At 57.0% G+C, this 19,767-nt stretch overlaps 1 pseudogene; it reads left to right on the top strand.

Moving 5' to 3' along the window:
• Window positions 1–790: 790 nt before the first annotated feature.
• LOC133756475 (class I histocompatibility antigen, Gogo-B*0201 alpha chain-like) lies at window positions 791–18,202 on the top strand (annotated as a pseudogene).
• The last annotated feature ends 1,565 nt before the right edge of the window (window positions 18,203–19,767 follow it).

Here is a 19,767-nt window from a genome sequence, read left to right as displayed (position 1 = left end):
GAGCTGTGCCGCACTCCCACAGACAGGCTCAGGGCTGGGGGGGAGGTGACTGTCACCAGGGCACAGCCACATTATCTGGGAAAGCAGACCTGGGGCTCTGGGGGCGTCACTGTTGGACACTTTTAGGTGTGGCGGGGCCACGGTGCGCTGTCACAGACTGGGGTCCTGATCACTCAGGTGGGGAAGTGCGTGCTGCAGACTGTGGCTGATAACCCACAGGACCCGGCTCCGCGGGGACCTCTCTCTGGGGCTCTCACACACAGCGACCCCCTCCCCCGGGGCTGAGGACCACACCACTGCCGCTCCTCCCGCCCTCCCCAGGCCCCTCACTCCCCCCACCAAGGTCCCTGGAGGTGAATTTTCCTCTAGAAGAGTCCAGGGGACAGGTAAGGGCAGGCACAGCTCAGGGACAGGGATCCGGGAAGGGAAGGGAGGGGCTGGGCCGGCCTGGGGCTCTCTGGGTTTCCTTAGACAGCAACTGCCTGGCCTCGGGGAGCCGACATGACGCAGCGCAGCACCGGAGGGCAGGGGTCGGGGCAGAGTCCAGGTCCCGGCGTGGCGCTCACTGTCTTGGTCCGAGGGCGGAGTCTGGGCCGAGGGCGGAGTCTGGGCGGGGAAGCCCAGCGGCGGGGAGTCCTGGTTTCCAGGAGATTTCCCTTTTCACAATCTGGGTGGGGTTCTTCTGCCTGGACACTTGTGACGCGGGGCCCAGGCCTCATTCCCATTGGGCGTCCGGTTTCCTGAGGAGCCAATCAGTGCCTCCGGACCTCGGTTCTAAAATCTCGGTTCAGGGCCCTGGACGATGGTGTCTCTGGAGCCCGGGACCCACCTGCTGCTGCTTGCCCAGGCCCTGGCCATAACTGAGACCCATGCGGGTGAGTGCAGGGTTGGAGAGAGATGGCGTCTGTGGGGCAGGAGCGAAGGGACCGCGCAGCGCGAACGCAGGACTTCAAGGGAGCCGCGTCTCCTCCGCCCCAGTCCCAGACGTCCCCACCTCGGCAGAGCCAGACTGCAGCTGTCCCTCCCCGCCGTCCCTTTTCCGACTCACCAACCCCTTCCCCTTCCTGCCCACCTGGTCACACCCATGTTAGACCTGGATGTCCTGTCCCAGGAGAGTTCTGGGCCGGGTCTCAGCCGCTCTTGCCCGCAGGCTCGCACTCCCTGAGATATCTCCACACCGCGGTGTCCCGGACCCACCTGGGGGAGCTGCGCTTCATGACCGTGGGCTACGTGGACGACACGCAGTTCGTGCGCTTCCACAGCGACGCTGAGAGCCGAGGGATGGAGCCACGGGCGCTGTGGATGCGGCAGCTGGACCAGGGTACTGGGACTGGGAGACTCAGATCTCCAAGAAAAACGCAAAGACCTACCGCGTGGGCCTGAACACCCTGCGCGGCTACTACAACCAGAGCGCGGCCGGTGAGTGATCCGGCCCGATCGCAGCTTGGGACCCCTCCCCGCGTGGTGCCCAGGCGCCTCGGCCCGAGTTTCGTTTTCGGATTGGGAAGAAATCCCCGCGGGTGGGTCAGGGCGGGGGCGGAGCTCCGTGGCCAGGGCTGACCGCGGTGCGGGGCCAGGGTCTCACACCATTCAGAGGATGTCTGGCTTCGAGTTCAGGGCCAGACGGTGCCTGCTCCGCGAGTACCATCGCTACGCCTACGACAGCGCAGACTACAGCGCTCTGAACCTGAGCTCCGGACCGCGGCGGACATGGCGGCGCTGATCATCCAACGCAAGTGGGAGGCAGCCGGTCTGGCTGAGATCCGCAGGGCCTACCTGGAGGGCAGGTGTGTGGAGTGGCTGCACAGATACCTGGAGACGGGAAAGGAGACTCTGCAGCGCGCAGGTGCGTGGGGCTGGGAGGGGCCGCGCTCGCTGATCTCCCCTGGGGCAGGGCTGGGGAGGAGGGCAGGAAATGAGACCCAGCCCCGAATCTGCCTCTTCTCACCTTAGGGGGGCAGAAGCGTCCTCCTTGATTTGGGCCCTCCCTTCTCTCAGGGCAGTAGAGGGAACCGGGCTGTCTGAGGGAGGAGGGACAGAACATTCCAGAAGTCCCCTCAGCGGTGCCCTGGACTCCAGCAGGGTTCTGTGATCAGGGGACCTCTCCCAGGCCTGTTCTTGGCCTCAGGCTGCTGCGTGGGGAGGTTTGACCCCAGGTGTTCCGAGTCTCTGCCTCCTCTCAGGCCAAGACTGAAATCCCTTTCCTCCCCTCAGAAAGCTCCTGCACACTCCTACCCTGGGCTGTCTCTCTGGTTCTAGAACTTTCCAAAGAATCAGTCATCCCGATGCCTGTGTGCAGGCAGGGTCTGGGTTCTGCACCCCTCCCCCACCTCCGTCACCCCCTCCATTCTCAGGATGGTCCCCTGAGTGCTGCTCCTGTGTCCCATGAAGCTCACAAAGTGCCTGAACTTTCCAAATCTTTCCCTCAGACCCGCCCAAAGCCCACGTGACCCACCACCCCGCCTCTGACCGGGAGGCCACCCTGAGGTGCTGGGCCCTGGGCTTCTACCCCAAGGAGATCTCACTGACCTGGCAGCGGGATGGGGAGGACCAGACCCAGGACACGGAGCTCGTGGAAACCAGGCCTGGGGGCGACGGAACCTTCCAGAAGTGGGCGGCTATGGTGGTGCCTTCTGGGGAGGAGCAGAGATACACGTGCTGTGTGCAGCACAAGAGGCTGCCCAAGCCCCTCACCCTGAGATGGGGTGAGGAGGGCAGGAGGGGTGGGGCCTCTGTGGGGAGGGCAGAGCCCTGCTGGGGCCTTCAGCAGGGTCAAGGCTGAGCCCTGGGGTCAGAGCCCCTCACCTCCCCTTCCCTTCTCAGAGCCTCCTGCTCAGCCCCTGGGTGCTGAGTCCATCCAGGCGTTGTGGTCGCTCCTTACACGGGTCCCTGCCCCGTCCTCGTCTCCACTGGAAGCTGTGTGCCATGCCTGTGCTCACAGGGACTCAGCCACGGCTCCAGGAGGTCCTGTCCCTGGGATCTGCAGCAAGCGGGATGGCTTCCCAGCCCACAGTGCAGCTGTCCCTGCCACAGTGCTCTCCCTGATTGCTCTGAGGTCCGAGGTGGGAGGCGGCACACACACAACTCTGAGCCTCTCTCAGTTGTGACTGTGGCCCTCTCCCCAGCTGCGGATGTGCTGGGTGGTCTGCTCTCGCTGTGCTGGGTAGTGGGAGTGAATTAGGCTCCCAGTCAGCCCCAGGCTCCTGAGGAGGCCACGCCCCCAGCAGGGCTCCTGGCAGGCAGGGTTATGGGGGGGGGCGGGGGCAGTAAATTCTGTCAACTCCCAGTGCTGTATGCAGACGGGCCCGCACCCTAAGTCAAAGGCACTGGATTTTCTTTTTTTAAAAAGGGTTTTGTATTTATTTGAGAGGCAGAATTACAGACAGGGCGGGGTAGAGAGCCAGAAAGAGAGAGAGAGAGAAAGGTCTTCCATCTGCTGGTTTATTCCACAAGTGGCCCCAATAGCCTGAGTTGGGCTGAACCAAAACCAGGAGCCAGGACTTCCTTCAGGTCTCTCACGTGGGTGCAGGGGCCCAAGGATTCTGGCCATCCTCTGCTGCTTTCCCAGTGCATTAGCAGGGAGCTGGATCAGAAGTGGAGCAGTGAGGATCCAAACCAAAACCCACATGGGATGCCAGCACTGCAGGCGGTGGCTTCAACTGCACCCCACAACGTTGGCCCCGTACATAACCTCTTTAAAGACTCACACTACTAAGTTATATAACCAGGACGGCATGGTGCTGGCATGAGGAACAGACACATGGACACAGAAAATAATTGGAAGCCCAGAAAAATATCCTTCGATTTACAGCAAAGTGACCTTTCACAAAGATACCAAAACGCACACTGAAGAAAGGACAATTCAACATGGGGATGGGAACACTGGATACTCACATGCAGCACAATGTAGACCCTTACATGGCCAGCGCCGTGGTGTAGAAGGTTAAGCCTCTGCCTGCAGTCCAGCATCCCATTTGGGCACCGGTTAGAGACCTGCCTGCTCCTCTCCTGATCCAGCTCCCTGCTAATGCATCAGGCAAAGCAGCAAAAGATGGCCCAAGTGCTTGGGCCACTGAAACCAAGTGGGAGACCCAGAGGAAGCTCCTGGCTCCTGGCTTCAGATCAGAATAGCTCTGACCGCTGTGGCCATTTAGGGAGTGAACCAGCAGGTGGAAGACCTCTCTCTCTGCCTCTGCCTCTCTGTAACTCTGCCCTTCAAATAAATATATAAATGCTTTTAAAAACGAAAGCTATCAACTGCTGGTGAAGGCTTAGGAGAAAGATGTTTGCACAGTGTTTGTGGGAGTGGTCTTATGAAAATAGTGTGGAAGACCTTAAGAATTCATAGAAATTTCTGAATCATTAAAACAGAACCACGGCACGACCAGCCATCCCAGTACGGGCACACAGCTGCGGGAGGGAGGTCCAGAGAGAAGGAGACGTCTGCACCCCGTGTTCGCTGCAGCCCTGGAAACGATAACGAACACGGAATCAGCCCAGGGCACACGGTGGAGGAGACAGAGCAGGGGGTGTGTCCACAGCGGGGCACTGCTGAGCCAGTTAAGAGGACGAATCCTGGGGTTTGCAAGGAGGAGGATGAACCTGGGGCTCAAGGTGTCACTGAATAAGCCCGGAACAGAGACAAATCCCCCTGAGCTCGCTCACTGTGGCGTCTGAAAAGCTGAGGTCCTGGACGTGGAGAATAGAACAGGGGCTCCCCCAGCTGGGAGGGGCAGAGGGAGGGCGGGAGGAGGGGCCCCGGTACAACTGGGCAGGAGGAACAGCTCTGCTGCGCTGTGGCCCAGGAGGCCCCCGAGGGAACAAGGACCTAGCGTCTGTCACAGGCTGAGAGCAGTTGGTGAATGTTCTCTACAGAGAGACGCTGGGGGATTCAGGTGATCCGTTTGCTAATGACTTTGCTTTGATCCTTACACGTGTATCCACCTAGTGAGAGTCCACACTGGACCCTGTATATGTATAACCACTGTGTATCAATCAAACATAAAGTCAGGGCAGCTGTTGGCAGCAGCGGCTGTCACCCTGGTTACACCTGCACCCCAAGTGCAGTGCCTATTGGGGTGCTGGCTTCTCGCCATTCATCTATCACTGTCTCTCTAGTCTGACTTTCAAATAAAAAAATGGAACTTAATTAATTAACATAAAAATGAGATATTTAAATGAAACAATTACTAACCCAAGTAAAAAGTTGTCAGTATCAAATATTCCTTAGATTTGTAATTGAATAAAATCTACAAGACCGAGGAGCACTTAGAGCAAACGAGCTTCTCAGTGGGCAGGGAGCGCGGTGTCATTCACTCAGCCACTGCCAGCCCCAGCCCCGCTGCCGGCCCTCAGGCAGCCCCGGGGAGGCGGCAGAGCTCCTGCTGCCAGGGAGGCCACATGGACTCTGCTCCCGGGGACTGGGGTTGAGTGACAGGTGATGGCTCTGGTAGGGACTGAGCAGCCGCTGTCCTGTCTCACTCCCAGGGCTGGAGTCACCTCCATGACCGTGTGTGTACAAGCACTGAGACACCAGCGGCAGTCACAGCTGCCGGGGCAAAGGAGAACACACAGGGCAGGCGGCAGAGATGGCAAAGCCTGGGAGGAGTGGGTGGAGGACGAGGGCCTGGAAGAACTCCCACAGGCACCGAGCAGTCCAGGCGCCCACACGCCCGCCCAGGGGTGCATGAGTGCTCCAAAGCCCCTGGAGAGCCTGGAGCCTTGACCTCTGGCTGTCTCCAGGCTTTCTGTTGGGAAATCCCATCCCCGTCCACAGTGCCCATCAGAATGAGGAGGACAAGGCTGCAGGGTAAAGGAGAGACAGTTCACTCTACAGGCAGAGGAGGGGGCTGGCAGCCTTCACCCTCGGGGCCTCTCAGGGAGGAAGCTCTGGGCTATGAAGGGCACAAGTGAGGCTGGGCTGCTGAGCCAGGCTGAGCGGGTTTAGATCTGGCAGCAGCGCCTCTCTGGCGTCACCGCAGGTCCTGGAAACCCTACCCCATGGCAGGAGGAGGACACAGCAGGACGTCCTGACACCGCGCAGCTGCAAACCTCACTTGGCTGAGACCTGAGAGAGGCAGAGGACTGTGTGGGAGAGGAAACCTTTCCCAGGGCAGCGTCTGCACAGCGGGTTCAACTCCTGGTTGTGGTGCCGCCTCCCAGAGCAGAGGGCGGGTTCACAGTCTGCCTGCTCGGCTTCCAGTCCAGCCCCTGGCTAATGTGCCTGGGAAAGCAGCAGAAGATGCCCAAGTGAGGGCCCTGTGTTCCCCATGGGAGATCCAGATGGAGATCTGGGCTCCTGTGTCAGTTTGCACCAGTCCAGCTTATAGCTATTTGGGGAGTGAACAGTGATTTCAGACCCTCCTTTGTCTCTCCGTCTTTCTCTGTCACTCTACTTTTCTTACAAAATAATTTTTAAAATTTCTATCCCAATGAGATAGTTTTAAGAGGGGGCTTTTTAAGAGGTATTTGAATGACGAGGGTGGCGTCCTCAGGGTGGGATTAGGGCCCTTATTAGGGGTCCATGCTGGGGGAGGTTTTTCCTTTCTCCCCCTTCTGTCTGCACATGAGGACCAAGCATTTCTCCCCCCCAGAGGATGCAGCATTCCAGGTCCTTCTGGGAGTCAGAGTCCCCAAACCTGCCAGTGCCTTGATATGGGACCTCCCAGCCCCAGAACTGGGAGCCAAGAAATTCCTGTTCCTGCAGTGCCTGTCACAGCAGCCCAGATGTGCTAGGACAGCCCCTCCCCCACCAGGAACCAGGAGTCAGGGGGGACAGAGACCGGGATGAGGCTGTCACCCCTCCCTGCCCACTCCATCTGAATCCATGGTGTCAGGTGCCCATGCTGCTCCCCCTGTGTCTCCAGTTCCTTCACCCTTCACTGACTCAGCCTCATCCCCCCAGCGCCCCCTCCCTCACCCCAGAGGTGCACTGAGCCCTGCTGTTCCTCAATTGGATCCCAAAGCCCTGTCCCTGTCCCTGTCCCCTGCAGCTCACCCTGCCCTGTCCTCCACGAGGGCTCCTCCCTAGGGCTCCCACAAAATCAGCCCAGAACCACGGCCCAGGCGCCCCAGCATCAGTGCCGGCCCCTTCTGTCTGCTGAGACCCTGCACCTCCAGATGCTGGGGCAGGAGGTTTGCTCCTCTTGGTACAGCGTGGAGACGGAGCCCTCCTCTGCCCTGACATCATGCTGCACCCCTCAGTGCTCCCATCGTTTGTCAGACACAGACCAAACACAAACATTAAAAACCACAGAAATGTCTACACTACAGAATTTACACGAGTGATAGAGTGGAGTGGGTGCACAGAGTGTGACGGACGTCAAGGATCTCAAGGCCCAGGAGCCAGGAGCGGGCTCCCAGCAGCAGCCACAAGGCCACCTGCAGACACGGTGCACCTGCAGTGAGATGACCCCACACCATGCAGTGTGCTACACACAACAAAGCAACAGGAAAACAACACGGACAAGAAGGACCAGCCTGGCACAGCTGCGAACACTCACATGTGGGACTTCTTTTCACCCACATAGACACAAGGAAAAATGTAGCTTGTTTTCTATTTTGTTTGTTATGGGATGCCAGCATGCAGGAGGCAGGTTAACCCAGTGCACCGCAACGGCATCAAGCTGGGCTGCTGTTTGTTTTTTAAGATTTAATTATTTATTTGAAATCAGATTTACAGAGAGGAGGATCGAGAGAGATCTTCCATCCCTGCTTCACCCCCAGATGGTCATCACTATCTCTGCTGGGTGAGACAGAAGCAGGAGCCTTGGCTTCTCCCAGGTCCCCCACGTGGTGCAGGGGCCCACACTTGGCTCATCTTCCGCTGCTCTCCCAGGCCGTTAGCAGAGTGCCATTCTGGCCCTGGCACTGCCTGCTGTGCTGACGTGGGCGGGCAGCACAGGGGAGTTCTCCTCAGAGCAGAGCCCGCGCTCCCTCAGGGCCGGGAAGGGCGGTGTCGTCCCGAAGAGCAAACACTCTGGTCTCGAGAAACCACGATCTTCCTCCCGTGGCGCTCCTGGCTGCTAAGGAGGAGGCCCGGGACGCACTTGAAGAGCTCAGGAGGGAGAGGACAGACCTGCTCCCTGCAGTAGGATGGAGAGTCCGCAGTTCTCCTGGAGTTCTCCGGAGGTGGTGAGGACGGCCAGAGGGGGCGCAGCGTGAAGGAGACAGGCCCAGGAGAGCAGTGAGCGGGGTCCCAGGAGAGGGCGTCCCCGGGGCCGGGAAGGCTTGATGCCGCCTTAGTCAGGAACACTCCGAGTGCACATCTCACATTGAATCACAGAGCGGTGTTGCAGGTGCTAACGTCTCCAGCACTGTAGTCACAATCCGCTGTGCTCTCAGGGCCCTGTGGGAGTTCACTCCTTCCTCAGCCATTCCCTGGGGCCCTGGGGGCCAGGCACCCTGCGGAGAGCTTGGCAAGCAGAAGCTGTGCCCGTGCTTGGAATCTGGCCTCTGAGTGTGGAGCGAGGGAGCTGCAGGGAACCAGGAGCAGGTGAAGTTCACGGTGGTCTGGGCAGTGACGGGGAGAAGAGGGAGCCCCCTGAGGGCTGTGGCCTGGGTGAGTCCCCTCCAGGATGGGGCAGGAAGGCGGATGAGCCTCGGGCAGGCAGCAGCCCTTGGGTGCAGCTGTGTTTCAGGGGCAGGTGGACCAGGCAGAGCAAGGAGGACTCAGGGCAGTCTGGGAGCCCGGGCAGGTGCAGGTGCAGAGGGCGGCGGCCCGACCTCCTGGGCCTGGGCTGCTCCAGGGCAGGGCGCTGCCAGCTCTGCTGCTCTGGGCCTGCGGTGCCCCTGACCTCCTTGGGGGCTTTGCAGTGGGGAGCTTCTGACTCAGGGCTGGGCAGGGCAGGTGCGGGCACCTGGGGACTCAGGAGGAGGAGGGGCGTGTGTGCCCCCTGCCTGGCCTAGAGGACAGGAGGGAGGCTGTGTGGGGATGGGGTGGGAGGAGAGGGCTGGGTTTCCATGCTCCGATCTTGTCCTGTTCCCTGCGGCCGTCCTAGTCCCTGTCTGTGTGTGGTGACAGCGGGGCAGGTGGCCGTGTGGACGGAGCTGCAGAAGAGGAGCCAGGGCTGAGAAAAGGCGTGAGCGTGAGCAGACGTGGGCGTCGTCTTCCTTCCTTGTCTATGCTACAAGAACAAGGAGCAGAGGGTTGTGAAGCCTGGGTCAGGGGCACGTGGCACGGAGGCCGTGTGCACACTGGCAGGGTGTAGCCCTTGCTCTAAGTGAGCTGGGAGCTGGGAGAGCTCTGAGCAGGAAGGGGCGTGGCTCAGCTGCTCCCTTACAGGACCCGTGGCTGCTGGGGGAGGGTGGGGCACAGAGGCCAGCAAGGCTGCAGGAGGACGTCAGGGCACCCACAGAGCCCAGGCTGGGGACACGGCTACCGCGCTGAGGCGGGGTGGGAGGAGTGGGAGAGGAGCTTCCGGCTCCTTCTGAAGATGGACTCACGGTGCTGCCTCGTGGAGGGCACCAGGGGCTGAGAGAGGGCGGTCAAGGAGGCCTGGCAGCAGGAGGAGGGGGTTTCTCTGGGGGGAGGGGGCGACAGTGGGCGGGACATCTGAGGAGGGGGCGGCCCTGGCGTCCATGCAGGCGCCCTGGGAGCCCAGGTGTCTGCTGGGAGTGTGGCTGACACTGTGCGGCCAGCAGCTGGGCCGGGGGATGGAGTTAGGAGAAACGTCTGGGCTGAGAAGTAGACGGGGAGGGGCACCGTGTGCATGGGGTTTGCAGCCCTGAGCAGAGACACAGTCACCGAGGGAGGGGGCAGCTGGAGGAGAAAGGACCCAAGCCCAGCCCTGGCCCTGCAGAGTCAGTGATGGGAGAGCGAGCGCACAGCAGAGCCGGCTGTGGGTCTGGGGCCACGTCCTGCACTGGGGGCCAGGACTTGCTGGGCTGGAGCCCCCGGGACACCACAAGGATTCAGACAGCCTGGGGCAAGCAGATCTGCAAGTGTCCCAGGGTGTCCTGCTGCTGTGGTCCCCAGGCCACACTTTCAGCAACACCTGGACCAGGCCCCCCAGGCCCTGCCTTGGGCTCCCATTCGGGCTTAGGGCTTAGTAACTCAGCAGTTCCTGGGGTGGGGGTGGGGATGGTACACTGGGAGGCGGGGCCTCTGGCAGGGACTGTGTAGCCGTCCCCACACACAGTGCTCTCCCTGATTCTCCTGTTTCCGAAGTGGGAGGCAGGCAGCGCAGACTCAGCCCAGCCTCTCTCAGTCGTGACTGTTGCCTTTTAGCACTGTACGGACAGTGCTGTCAATGAGGTTATCAGTGAGGCTCAGGTTGCAAAGCAGCAGGTGCAGATCCCATGTGATTCTCATTCCATGAATGTGTTTGGAGCAGAGAAGAATCTTCCCCTTCCCTTTGCCTCTCACCAGGACTAACCCAGGTCTGTAAGATCCAGGGGATGCTTGTGTGCCCTGGTATTTGGTGTACATGGATATGTTGTGTTTCCTTGTATGTTGAAACGTATAGGGGATGTAAACCCATTTGCTGGTTTCTATGTGGCCCCCACAAAGGATTTGGCAAAAATCCCACCTAATTTTTAGTTTAGAGGCAGCACCCACAGCGTGGGGGGACCAGGAGTAGCTGGCAGCAAACTGATTTTAGGGGCCCAGGATGGGAGAGGAGGCTTCTGTGTGCTCAGCTTTGCTCTAGCAGGAGGTGACATGGGGCTCACTGCCTTCCTCTCACTCTGCATTTCTCTCCGGGGGGGGGGGGGGGTGAGGGGCTTTGTCCTCCTCCACCAGGGATCTGAGTCTCCGACTCCAGCTGAAAGCCCCTCCACGGCAGTGTGAGACTGCAGGCTCCAGGGCTCACGCCCCAGGCCATCCCTGCTTCACAGGCCAGTGGTGGGTGTAGGGCCCCAGGGTGCCTGCTCTGAGGCCAGCTTGGCTACGAAGATGTGGGCTTCCACAGTGTTTCTCCCAGCTTTGATAATTGTTCGGTAAAAGACTCACAGAGCTCAGGAAATGCTGCACTTAGTTTACAGTTTGCATGTAGAACACGGAGGAGCAGCCAGAAGAGCACACAGTCTAGAAGGGTCTAGAGTTATAGGGGTAGAGAGAAAGAGAGAGAGGTCTTCCATCTGCTGGTTCACTCCCCAAAGGCCATAACAGCTGGAGCTGGGCCAATCTGAAGCTGGGAGCCAGAAGCTTCCTCCAGGTCTGCCACATGGGTGGCAGGGGCCCAAGCACTTGGGCCACCTCCCACTGCTTTCTCAGGTGCATTAGCAGAGAGATGGATTGGAAGTGAAGCAGCTAGGACTCAAACCAGCACCCAAATGGGATGCCAGCACTGCAGACTGGGGCTTTAACCCACAGTGCCACAGTGCCAGCCCCTCAGTAAGCTTTTTTTAAAAAGTTTTTTTAAATTTTTTTATTTGAAAGTCAGAGTTACACACAGAGAGAAGGAGAGGTACAGGCAGAAAGAGAGTCTTTCATCTGCTGGTTCACTCCCCAATTGGCCGCAATGGCCGGAGCTTCGCTGATCCAAAGCCAGAATCCGGGAATCTCTTCTGGGTCTCCCATGTGGGTGCAGGGGCCCAAGGACTTGGGCCATCTTCTACTGCTTTCTCAGGCCATAACAGAGAGCTGGATCAGAAGTGGAGCAGCCGGGACTCGAACCAGCGACCACATGGCATGCCGGCACTGAAGGTGGTGGCTTTACCTGCTACACCACAGTGCTGGCCCCCTTCAGTAAGCTTTTAAGACTGCTCGATCCACTGAAAACTCAAAATAATGGATACAATATGAAACAATTAAGAATCATGAATAAACAAGAGAATAATCATTTAGGGCAAACTATAATGGGTACAGGGATTAACACGGAAAAGTGGTTTTGAAGGTATGCCAAATTCAGAAAATCATAGCTCTGATTTTCTCAGACTTTTAAAGTGTAGTAGATAAGATATGATGCCCAGAACTTACTCATGTGGTGCATCTAGTAGGAGACACTCCTGCTCCCTCAAAAACTGGGAAACTTTAAGAGTAAGTTTGGGGCTGGTGCTGTGGCGTAGTGGGCAAGGCTGCTGTCTGCAGTGCCAGAATCCCTTATTGGTGCTGGTTCTATTCCTTGCTATTCCATTTCTGATCCAGCTCTCTGCTATGGCCTGGGAAGGCAGCAGCAGATGGCCCAAGTGCTTGGACCCCTGCACCCGAGTGGGAGACCTGGAAGAAGCTCCTGGCTCCTGGCTTCGGTTCTGCACAACTCTGGCCATTGCGCCCAATTGGGGAGTGAACCAACGAATGGAAGACTTCTCTCTCTATCTCTCTCTCTCCTCTCCTTCTCTCTCTGTTTAACTCTGACTTTCAAGTAAATGAATAAATCTTTAAAAAAAAATTAAGGGACCCACGCTGTGGTGTAGTAGGTTAAGCCTCTAGCTGCAGCACCAACATTCCGTATGGGTGCTGGTTCCAGTCCCGGCTGCCCCACTTCCAATCCAGCTCCCTGCTGATGCACCTGGGGAAGCAACACTAGATGACCCAAGAACTTGCGCCCCTGCACCCATGTGGGCAACCTGGAAGCCGCTCCTGGCTCCTGGCTTTGGATCAGCTCAGCTCTGGCTCTTGTGGCTATTTGGGAAGTGAACCAGAAGATGGAAGACCTCTCTCTTTCTCTCTAACTCTGAATCTTAAATAAATAAATAAATCTTTAAAATTCATTCATCTATACACTTAGTTGCATTTCTTGGTATGTATACTACATCTTAATAAAATGTCTTCTTCAGGGATTTCGGCAGATCTAGCATGGCTCTGTGTGTGTGTGTGTGTGTGTGTTAGAGAAAGACTTATTTTAAAGAATTGTCTTCTGCAGTTATGGCCTAAAGTTGGCAAAAATGGGTTAGCAGATTCAAGACCAAGTAGAGAGGCAGGCACTGTGGTATTGAGCTGTCCGTGTGCTAAGCTACCCTTTGGGATATGGGCACCCTGCATCAGAGAGCTGGTTGGAGTCCCAGCTCCCCTCTTCCAATGCATCATCCTGCCAATGCACCCGAGAAGGCAGCAGATGGTGGCCCAAGGACTTGGGTCTCTGCCACCCGAGCAGGAGAACTGGGTGGAGTTCCTGGCCCCTGGCTTCGGCCTGGCCTACCCTTGGTTGTTATGGCATGTGGGGAGTGAACCATCAGATGGAAATTCTCTCTCTCTTCTGTCTCCTTTTCCCCCTTCCCCTCCCTCCTGCCTCTTTCCCTCCCTCCCTGCCTCTTTCCCGCCTAGCTCTGACACTCTTTCAAATAAATAAATGTTAAAGAAAAATATAGACCCAAGGATAGCCACCCCTGTAGCTCAGGTCTGAAGCCGGCTGGAGGCCAGGAACAGCCGAATCTCCACTTGAGGCCAGAGGGCCAGCCGCAGAATTCCCTCTCACTAGGGGTGTCAGTGTTTTCTTCTGTCAGCTCTTTCATGATGTAGAAGCCCGCCCACACTGGGGAGGGCAATCTGTTTTACCCAGTGTCTTCCGGTTTCAGTGCAACACCCTCATGGATATGTCTGCCCTAGTACCAAATGTCCGAACATACACTTCCCACCTTCCCAACACAGGGCTATTCAAAGGAAGTTTGCCTTTGACCCATTAAAACAAGGAACAACAATTTCTGAGAATTTGTACCAGTTAGCCCTCCGATGGATGCTACCCAAATTTGCTTTTCTATCGTGTGCCAAAATAGCAAGTATTTGACCAACTGGAGAAGAGAGAACCCGAAAAACAGCAAGAGGAAAACAATGTGCCTGGAAGGAGTAATGACACCGATGAGAGCGGTTTTTGCAATGGAGACGATGCAAAGAAGAGAGAGAAGCAACGTGTTTACACTCCTGAAAAGAAAACCCTGTCAAGGAGAACTCTACCCCAGAAACAATCTTTCCAAAATGAGGCGGCTTCAGAAGCAGGTGCTTGGCCAGGTGGGGAAGACGTTCCCAGCCCCAGCTGAAAGGGGCGGGTTGGGGCTCAGCTCTCAGCTCCAGCCGCCTGCTCCTGGGCAGCCTGGGAGGCAGCAGGGCTGGCTCAGGTACTTGGATCCCTGCCCCCACACCAGCGACCTGGATGGAGCTCCCAGCTCTCAGCCTTTGAGGAGCGACAAAAACAGAGCCAGCGCCAAATTCTGCTAGTGACTTCCGGCCAGCAGCAGGTGCTGCACGCTCCCCATCCCCAGGTGCGCAGGGCTCCAGACCTGCAGCATCAGGCCAGCCCCTCCCTCCTGGCCCCAGCCTGTTCCTCTTCGTGGCTCCCTCCTCATCCTTCTCTCCCCCGGACCCAGCTCCTGAGGCTCTCTCATGCTCTTCAAAGGCCTTCTCCTCCCGCAGGGCAGCTGCTCTGAACTGTGGGGGACCAGGAAAGAAAAGGCCCAGCCAAGCAGCCCTGAAGGACCCCTGTGGCTCCCACCCTGGGCGGCAGCCCCTCCTCCACCCTGTGCCATGTGTGAGTGTTGTGAGAGTTATGTGTGAGTGTGTGAGGACTGTGTGTGTTGTGACAGAGTGTGTGTACAGAGTGTGTGTGTGCACATGCGTGTGTGAATGTGTATGTAAATGGGGAGTAAAGTTCTTCACACAGGATCCAGCACTGTGGTATAGGGGCTTAGCCTTGCCTGCAGCACCGGCATCCCACATGAGTGCCGATTTGTATCCCAGCTGCTCCTCTTCCAATCCACCTCTCTGCTGTGGCCTGGGAAAGCAGCAGAAGATGGCCCAAGTGCTTGGGACCCTGAACCCAAGTGGGAGACCCGGAAGAAGCTCCTGGCTCCTGGCTTCAGATTGGCCCAGCTCTGGCCGTTGTGGCCATTTGGAGAGTGAACCAGCAGATGGAAGACCTTTTTCTCTGTCTCTTAATCTCTGTATAACTCTGCCTCTCAAATAAATAAATAATTTTTAAAAAAATATCCTTCACACAGCATGTAAGATATCTCCCAATTTGGCACCACATGCAAGAGTTGGTGTTAGCTGCACCTGTGCCTGTAGTCCACCACATCCACAGGGGGCAAACACTCCTCCACAAGCATGAATTAGGAGGAGGCTGGGGTCCCCCTGAGACAGGGTCCACTGCCCTCTCCCACTCCCAGGGAGGCTGAAAAGGTGTTCAGGATGTTCCCTCCCCTCCAGGGACCAGGTGAGCAAGTCAGAACCACTCTAGGAGTCAAATGCCATCAAAGAAATACCTCTATAGAAAAGCTCCATGGGGCTGGCACTGTGGCACAGTGGGTTAAAGCCCTGGCGTGAAGTGCAGCAACCCATATGGGTGCTGGTTCTAGTCCCGGCTGCTCCTCTTCTGATCCAGCTCTCTGCTATGGCCTGGGATAGCAGTAGAGGATAGCAAAAGTCCTCGGGCCCATGCACCTATGTGGGAGACCCGGAAGAAGCTCCTGGTTTCTGGCTTCGCATCGGCGCAGCTCCAGCCGTTGTGGCCATCTGGGGAGTAAACCAGCGGATGGAAGACCTCTCTCTCTGTCTCTACCTCTCTCTGTAACTCTTTCAAATAAATAAAATAAATCTTTAAAGAAAAGAAAAGGAAAGCTCCATGTCGTACAGTTAAGTCCATGCTATGGTTCAAACAGAACCAACATCCAAGGGAAAACAAAAACAAGAAGCAAAGCCATAGCTCAGGTGAGAGCATTGAAGTTGCCAGGAGGCTGGGCAGCGGGGAGGGTAGAGAGGACATCTCTATTAGGGGCTGGCGCCCCCGGGCCCCTACATCTTGCAAAGACCCCCTCCCTTCAGCAGTGCCCGTGAGGCTATTTTGGGGACAAACGTATGATCTCCTGGGACTCCAGAGATGGTCACCCTTCCTTGCTGACTGTGTACATGTTGCCTTTATCTTTGAACTTCCCACAATGCCTTTGTTCTGACTCCAAGTGCAGGATGGGAAACTATTTCTGAAGCAGGAGACCAGGGCCTGGCCTGTGAGCCCTGGCCCAGCCCGGTGACTTCTTCCACAGGAGCAAAAGCCACCGGGAGCCAGCAAGACCCAGGCCTGGAGGAACACTCGGCTGTCCCTGTCAGCCAGGGATTCAGGTGCTCCTGCTTGCCTGGCAAGGGATCTGGCTTTTCCTGGGTCTTAACATTTTAAAATTTGGATCTTCCTTGGTGTTGACTTCCCAGTAGTTACTGTGTATTTGTTACCTTCAGCTTGCTGCAGTGAGCCACCTGGGAAGGCAGCTAAGTAAACAATGAGTGGCTGTGTGTAGCAGACCCAGAAGAAGCTCTAGGCTCCTGGCTTTGGAAAGCACCATCTGGGGAGTGAACCAGTGGATGGAAGATCTCTCTCTCTCTCTCTCCCTCTGCCTCTGAAGCTCCACCTTTCAAATAAATTTTTTTTTTTAAAAAACAGGCAGAGTGGATAGTGAGAGAGAGAGAGAGAGAGAGAGAGAGACAGAGAGAAAGGTCTTCCTTTTTGCCGTTGGTTCACCCTCCAATGGCCGCCGCGGCCGGCTCATCGCGCTGATCCGAAGCCAGGAGCCAGGTGCTTCTCCTGGTCTCCCATGCGGGTGCAGGGCCCAAGGACTTGGGCCATCCTCCACTGCCTTCCCGGGCCACAGCAGAGAGCTGGCCTGGAAGAGGGGCAACCGGGATAGAATCCAGTGCCCCAACCGGGACTAGAACCCGGTGTGCCGGTGCCACAAGGCGGAGGATTATCCTGTTAAGCCAAGGCGCCGGCCTCAAATAAATTTTTAAAAAAATTTTTAAAAATAATGAAATGGGGGGGGGGAGCATTGTGGCATATCATGTAAAGCCACCACCTGCAATGTCAATATCCCATATGGACACTGGTTTGAGTCCCAGCTGCTCCACTTCTGATCCAGCTTTCTGCTATGGCCTTGGAAAGCAATAGAAGATGGCCCAAGTCCTTGAGCCCCTGCACTCAAGTGGGAGACCCAGAAAAAGCCCTGGTTCCTGGTTTTGGATTGGCTCAGCTCCAGCCATTGTGGCCATCTGGGGAGTGAACCATCGGATGGAAGACGTCGCTCTCTCTCTGCCTCTCTATAACTCTGCCCTTCAAATAAATAAATAAGCCTTCAAAAATAAAATTGTTCATGCTGGGGAAGAAAGTGCTTGGCACCGCAGCTGAAGTCGCCACTCTCCCGGTCACACCCATACCCCTGGCCTTGGCTCCTCCACTTCTGACCCAGCTGCCGGCCGAGGTGCATCCTGGGAGGCAGCAGATGACAGCTCCGGTACTTGGTCCCTGTTACCCATGGAGAACCTGGATGGAGTTCCTAGCTCCCCGCTTCCGCCCCTACCCAGCTCAGTCTGGCAGGCATTTGGGGAGTGAACAGTGAGTAGGAGGCGAGTCTGCGACACCATCGAAAGTTGCTCATTGATGGTGATAAAGCTTTCAAAATCAAGGTTTGAAATCATGACTAGCTCTGTAGTGCAGCACAGAAGCGCACATGGAAAAACCAACTGTGTGGCCTCCAGGCAGCAGCAAAGCACAGCTCCAGGGGCGCCGCAGCGAGCTGTGGGGTCTGCCGGTCACTGTCAGCCATCATCTTTCCAGGGAGGCGACTGGGGGTCTCCATCCTTCTGCTTCTCTGCATTTTATCCTTTCTGTGCCTGGGCAGGCTTGACTTCCTTCCTTCCTCCCTCCCTCCCTCCATCCCTCCCTCCCTCCCTTCCTTCCTTCCTTCCTTATTTCCTCCCTTCCTTTCTCTTTTGAAAGATTTTTAAAATTTATTTGAAAGGCAGAGAGACAGAGAGAAAGGAGAGACAGAGGCAGAGACAGATAGAAGGAAAGGTCTTCCATCCACTGATTGACTCTCCAAATGGCCACAATGGCCGGAGCTGCGCCGATCCAAAGCCAGGAGCTTCTCCCAGGTCTCCTACGCAGGTGAGGGGCCTAAGGACTTGGGACATCTTCTACTGCTTCCCCAGGCCATAGAAGAGAGCTGGATCAGAAGACCAGCTGGGACTCGAACCGGCGCCCATGAGGGATGCCAGCACTGCAAGCAGCAGTGTTACCCGCTAAGCCACAGCGCCTGCCCTAGGCTTTACTTTCTAATTGGGTAAAATATCTATTATGAAGTTGTAAATATGAAATTGCATTTTCAGGAAAACAGGTTCACATCTCTTCTCCCAGCTGTGCAGGGCAGAGACGCCTGTTGGTGGCTCCTTCCGCAGGAAGACGAGGGCGCCGCCTCCATCAAGCCCAACCGGCTGCGGAGTGACAGGCGCAAGCGGCCAGCAAGGAGGACACCATCAGCCCGCACGCTGCCGGCTGTCACATGACGCTGATCCTCGCGCACGGGACGGGGCGGAGCGAGTCCGCTCCCTTCCTCAGTCTGAGCGGCGGAGGTGCTGAGCCCCTGGCCTGGCTTCTCCGAAGACGCTGGCCTTGTCCTGAAGGACGCTCAGCCTGCTGCGGAGCCCACCTGGGCCTGAGGACGCCGCCAACCCTGGGAGGAGCACCCCGGTCAGCACCCCGGGACACGGACACGCCGTCCGGCTCTTGCCCTCAGCCTATCGGGACAATCCTGGAGCCATCGGTAGCTTTTCTCCCGAAGCCCTGCCCCTGCACACACCCTGCCTTCCATTGCTCCTCTTCCATCAGGCTCCTCTTCACAAATGGAAACAGGAGGTCGCTAGCCCTAAAGCCACGCAACCCGAGGGACGCCACCCGTGGATAATTCCTGCCTCCCACTGACGTTAGCTTGGGAGCTGCTCCTGAGCAGTTGACTCCGAGGCACGGAGCGCTCTTGGGGTTTGGGCCTGGCTGACCCAGAAGGCGGCCCTGAAACCCAGCGCTTCACCACGTGGGCATGGAAGGGCAGGGACCGGAAGCTTCCCCAAGGGACGCCAGGGGGCCCTGAGGCCCAGCAAAGGGGGTGCAAAATCTCTCCAACCCCTTGTGGCTTCAGCTTCTTTCTCATTCTCCTTCCCTGTCTGCTAGGTCATCCCCGGCAACCCTTTCATTTGGTGAACAGGAGTCAAACACCGATAGGGGGAGCTGGGGCTGAGATAAGAGGAACAAAAAGTTAAAAATAAAGATTTACTTATTTGGAAGTCAGAGTGACACTGAAAGAGAGGTCTTCCATCCACTGGGTCATTCCCCAAATGGCCACAATGGCCAAGGCTGGGCCAGGTCAAAGCCAGGAGCTAGGAGCTTCCTCCAGGCCGCCCACATGGGTGCAGGGGCCCAAATACTTGGGCCATCTTCTGCTACTTTCCCAGGCTCATTAGCAGGGAGCTGGAACAGAAGTGGAGCAGCCGGGTCTGGAACCACTGTCCATATGGGATGCCAGCATCTCAGGCAGTGGCTTTACCCACTACACCACAGCACTGGCCCCCAAACCAAACCTTTTATGCTCAAGGTTGATCAGTCCTGCCCAGGGTGAGCTCAGTAAGGGAATTAAAACACAAGGGGCCAGTGCGATATACACACTAATTTGTGGATACATATGTAGCCCGTCACCTCAGAGCAAGGAGTCACAGACGCTTCCTAAAAGAGGCAGTGTTTGAGGTTGGAGCCCACAAGGCACCCAGGGTAAGAGGACCTTGCTCAGACTCCAGGACGTGGAGTCTGTCCCGGGCCAGAATTCAGACCAAGAAGTCAATTTCTTACCAGTGAGAAAATGCATCCCAGCTCTGACTACTCAGAAACCACAGCTGCTCATTGTTGAGGTTTCAGAGAGTGAGAAGCCGGATTTGGAAAGCGAAATCAACTGGAGGGCTTGTTAAAATGCAGAGTTCCAGGGGCGGTGTTGCGGGGCAGCCGGTTAAGCTGTCACTTGTGACGCTGGCATCCCATGGCACAGCTCTGGAGTCCCGGCTGCTCCGCCTCCAACCCAGCTCCC

This window comes from Lepus europaeus, chromosome 3, assembly GCF_033115175.1.
Source record: "Lepus europaeus isolate LE1 chromosome 3, mLepTim1.pri, whole genome shotgun sequence".
Taxonomy (NCBI): domain Eukaryota; kingdom Metazoa; phylum Chordata; class Mammalia; order Lagomorpha; family Leporidae; genus Lepus; species Lepus europaeus.
This window is presented reverse-complemented; position numbering and strand designations above follow the sequence as displayed.